The sequence below is a fragment of the Pelmatolapia mariae genome, linkage group LG5 (genome assembly GCF_036321145.2).
Source record: "Pelmatolapia mariae isolate MD_Pm_ZW linkage group LG5, Pm_UMD_F_2, whole genome shotgun sequence".
In the NCBI taxonomy this organism is placed as follows: Eukaryota; Metazoa; Chordata; class Actinopteri; order Cichliformes; family Cichlidae; genus Pelmatolapia; species Pelmatolapia mariae.
The window spans coordinates 35700633-35705952 of NC_086231.1; positions in this window are offsets into that span (position 1 = coordinate 35700633).

The following is a 5320-nucleotide window of genomic DNA, read 5'->3' on the forward strand; positions in this document are numbered from 1 at the left end:
CAAACAAGTTGTGTGTGTAAGTAAGTAAGAGTTCTTGTAACAAGCTGTGCTGTTTGATTTGTATTTACTCTATAGATGAAACTTTTATTGGAGGTTCACAAGAAAGTTCACAAGTGTTGCATCTCTTGTGGTGACTGATGATTACTTCTTGATGGAAATATCAAGAACTGCACAAGTTATCCATGGACTAGAGGAAGAGACAAAGATTGAATTTTGGTGGTAGAGCTTCAAGTTTCTTCATAAACGTTTGTAGTCTCCTATGAGAAAAAAAGGTCTAATTTGTTTACATGACCTATGCTCCATTCACAGTTTTGCAAATTTGGAGGCAGGGTCTACACAAATAAAGAAATCTAAGGACTGATCTGTGCATAACTCCACTTTGGTAGTATATCATTTTAGTTGGGATTCACATGTGGTGTTTATCAGTCACGGCTAATATCACCTACCACCCTGTGTGCAGACAAACACAGCTGCTGCTGAATGTTAATGTTGTGGATTACATCAGAAGAGCAGCGCTCTGGCCACATGAAGAGGCTGATGGGAGTACACCTTTTTACGGGGTTGAAGGATAAATGCCTGCATATTAACTGGAAAAATCTTCATAGTATAACCGTGTAACCTCAGACAATGTCGTGAGAATAAAAGTGGACAAGCTGTCCACTGTGATGGATTATAGTACTCAATCTGCAAGTCTGCAAGCAGATTAGTGAAATCAACAGAAAGCACATTTCATTATTTCTTAAAAAAATGTTAAAAGATTAGATTATTCTTTTTTTGTTTGGTAAATATTCTTACAGTTAGGTCCATAAATATTTAAACAGAGAGAACTTTTTTCTAATTGTTGTTCCCTACATCACCACAATGAATTTGAAATGAAAAAACTCAGATGGAGTTGAAATGCAGACCTGCAGCTTTTATTCAATGGGTTGAACGAAAAAATTGCGTAAAAATGTGAGGAACCAAAGCAATCTTAACACAATCCCTTAATTTCAGATGCTCAAAAGCAACAGGACAGATTAAACTAGAAAGTGCATTTTCTGAAGAAACTGCAGTGTGAATGCTAGAATCTGAATGTATGCACTGAAATGAATTAATTGCTGAATTTTAAGTTAAAAAGTTTGAATGAGATAAAAAAAAACAAACAAACAGAATTTAACCTGAAAACAAAAGTGCTGAACTGCTAAAAGCTGATGTTTACACAGAAGAAGTTGGAAAATAGCTGAAAATGTTTTAAATGTAAATTAGAAAAACCTAAGAAATGAGAAAAGACAATTTAGAGTCAGAAAACATCTGAATGAATATTAAAAGTTCATATTCTTTAAATCACTGAATGACTAAAATGTGATCCCTCCACTTGGATCCCCACAGTTTAAAAAGTTTAAATGTCTGAGCTTTGACACGGTGTTGGAAAGAGAAGAACGATGGTGACGTTTTGAGGGTAAAATGATGGCTGTAGAGCAAACACTGTGGACACAGCAGCAGTTGAAAGAGAAGTGTTTAAGATGAATCTTGGCACAGTGAGAGACAGAGCTCGTTAAGCAGGCAGGTGTGAGCCTGGTTGCTATAGCGACTGCACCCAATGGCTCCATACACACACACACAGACATGCACATCACTTTTGCTGCTTAAAATGAACAGAAAGTCAGCCCGAAACAAATCGCTCCCAAATGAAAAGTACAAGTCGTATTGACAAAATTCTTTCACAGTGAGCGGCAGCAATGTCTAGTCTACTGAATTCTCAATTTTCATGCCTGTGGTGACAGTGTAAAGACAGCCTGTACTTCTGATTTTCAGACAAACTTTCTGAGCCATTTTAACATTAGAGTCTATGGAAGAGTTGGAGGGAGGAGGCTGTGCATTGGTGACATTTATGAAAGAACCATAACACCTATTACAATAATAAACACATTGGATGAAAGAGGACAGCGATGGCTACGTTTTGAGGGTAAAATGATGGCTGTAGAGCGAACATTGTGGACACAGCAGCAGTTTTAAGAAAAGATTTTAAGATTAATTCCCCCCCTCCTCTCACTCTAGCAGTTGAGCTGTCTCACTCTAGCCCCAACATTCCGTCCCATACACACCCATTATAAACTCTGAAACGGCTGAAAAAAAGCATGAAACCTAAACTGGAACTGAAGAAAAAGTATAATAGATATTGAAAAGATAAAAACAAGTTTAATAGTTGAATGTCTTGGCTTCGTTTTAAAGTTTGAATGGTGGCTCTATGTCAACGTATGTGGAAGTAGATACAGTTGAAAGAGGAGTAAGTTGAAGGAGAATTTGAAGGATCTCCCCATTGAAATACATGGGAAATTTTTGTTGAAAAAAGTTGAATAAATGTAAAAATATAAATGTTAAAAATGAGAAAAATACAAGCACACATGTCCAAAAGAAGAGGAATCTAATGGTGTTTGAATGGTTTTTCTAAGTTGAACGGTTTTGAAGGAGATAGAGTCCAAAAAATGTACGGAAAAATAATAATAAAGATTCGAAGAACAATACTGTGAATGCTTTTCAAGCATTCACACTAATAACTGAAAATAAAATGTTCATTTCTAACACTTGGTTGAAAACCCTTTGCTGGCAATGACAGCCTGAAGTCTTGAACTCATGTATGAACTCAGATGTTGGGCTTCCTCCTTTTTAATGCTCTGCCAGGCTGTAACTGCAGTGGCTTTCAGTTGCTGTCTGTTTGTGAGCCTTTGTGTCTGAAGTTTAGTCTTCAGCAAGTGAAATGCTCTGTTGGGCTAAGATCAGGTGACTGACTTGTCCATTCAAGAATATTCCACTTCTTTGCTTTAATAAACTCCTGGGTTGATTTGGCTGTATGTTTGGGTCATTGTCCATCTATATTATGAAACACCGTCCTATGACACTGTCTTTGCAAATTCTTGAGGCTTATGAGTGGCTTGCACCTGCAGTGAACTCTCTGTATTTACATTTATGCAGTCTTTTCTTTACAGTAGCCTAACCCTCCTGGAGACTGTTGTTCACTTGGTTGGCTGTTATATAGGGGTTTCTCATCACCGTGGAAACTGTTCTGTGATCATCTACCACTGTTCACCAGTGCTTTCTTTCTTTCTCAGGATGTACCAAACTGTAGATTTTGCCACTCCTAATATTGTACCAATTTCGCAGATGTTTTTTTTTCTGTTTTCACAACTTAAGGATGACTTGTTTCACCTGCATGGTGTTCACAGCAAAACCTTCCAAATGCAAGCACCACAACTCAAACCAACTCCAAGCCTTTTAAATGCTTAACTGATAATGACATAACAAAGAAACTGCCCACACCTGTCCATGAAATGACTCTTTTGAGTCTTGTGTCCAATTACTTTTGCTCCCCTTAAAAAGAGGGAGCAAAACCCCTGGATGAAACTCCTAAACCCTTCATCCAGTTTGAATGTGGATACACATTAGAGTCTACACATTATGTCCATTATATAACTATAACTGGAATATGTTTCAGTAAACAGGTAAAAAAGCTAAACTTGTGTCAGTGTCCAAATATATATGGACCTAACTATACTTGTGTTCTTGCTTAGAGCTACAGTAGAAGTTTAATAAACACAACAGCAACTTTTGTGCCAAGCTAATATATCTTGTACAATTCGTACATCTTGATCGCTGCGACTGTTCTATAATGATTGTGTTATATCAGTGCAGCCACAAAGAGCTCCTGTTTAATACAAGTCAGACTCGGGAACATTTTTAGAGCTTTTTAAAATGTCAGCTAGAATAACAATTAAGATTAGCTTAATAATAACCAAAAATGAAGATTGTAAGAATTTTTTAGGGTCCGAAACACATTTGTTGTGGTTTTTGTGTTGTTTGTTCTAGGTTCTAATTAAACAATAGTAAGATCTAGTCAAATCTATGTAGGCTTGTTTATTCCCATGATACTAAGGCCGAAACACTTTCAGCATAGAAAGACTGTGCTATACCAAAAATACCATTTACAGTATTTGGTTTGCTGCTAACTTGCAGACTTGCAGTGTAGTGGATTTGGGATATTTGGAGAGTCTAAATTGCAATGCCATTTGCTTCTAAGTACAAATCAAGGCTATATTTTTCAAATAAACTAAATGCTTTTTCACATTTTTAAGTTTTGAAAAATGAATTCCTAACAGTGCTGTGGTTTGTTTTGCTCCACCATGCCCTGAGTTCTTTATTTTGCACTAAATAATCTAAAAACAATGTCTGTATGAGTAAACTGCAGTTTGTCTCACAGTTGCATCTTGTGCAAGAATGCTAAATGTTGCCAGCAGATTGTTACTGTAGACAATCTTAACAATCCTAATTTGTAAAAACAGGAGATTTGTCTATAATCTGAATTTTCAACTAGTTTTCAAGTGGTTTTGTCTGGTTTATATTTCTGACCACATGCCCTTGGTCCCCTTATGACACCACATGTAGCATTCTTGCATGTAGACAGCATTTTTTAAAGTTTTCATTCCCACATAGTAGTGCATATAGTAGAACTCAAAGTTAATCTTGATTTATTCTATGACTAAACTGAATCCTCTAAGTCTCAAAGTGATGTTTGGAGGTACACCCCTCTGAAAGAAAGTTATTGCAGTCCTTGGGGGCAGCACAAATAACTGCACACTTGCATAAAGCATCCCAAGCCTCCAGTTCTCTCCACCAGTCAGTGCTAAAACCTAATTAGAAGCTGCTGTGTGAGCTTATCTGATAACTGTAAGAGCCCTGTGGAGCTCGATAAATGGCTCCCAGCGGCCTTTGTTCCCCCTGACAGGAAGATGTCATAGAAGGACAGGAAGGAAAAAAAAAAGCTCCAGTGCTCGACCTTACTGAGACCCTCCCTGTGGGGCCCAAGGCCCTGGGTCACTGCCAGTTTTGACATCAGTCGGGGCCCAGATGGCCTGTTACACTCATCTGATGCTTATTTTAATTCCTGGATGGGAATGTCTCCAAAAAGACAGTGAAAATCAGTCAACAACTGTGCAGTGAACTTACTGTAAACTGTCAGCTAGCATGATATTTATGGCACACAAAATCAGTACTATATAACCAGTTGCTTAATTGGTTTTGATAGCTGTGACAAATTTACTGACCCAAAACAAGCAACAATAACAGACTTGAATAATTATGGTCACAGTTAAACAGAAAGGGAAACATTCACGTATATTTCTAAATGTATTTCTACACCTTACTAATAAATCAAGGAGTAAGGAAAGTGCTTACAAGTGCCCTGAAACAGGAAGCCAACTGACATGTCATATGTACCATCAGATGCAGGTCCTCTGACACATCATTAGCTCTTAAAAAAATGTGAACATGTGCATGTCATCTTCCC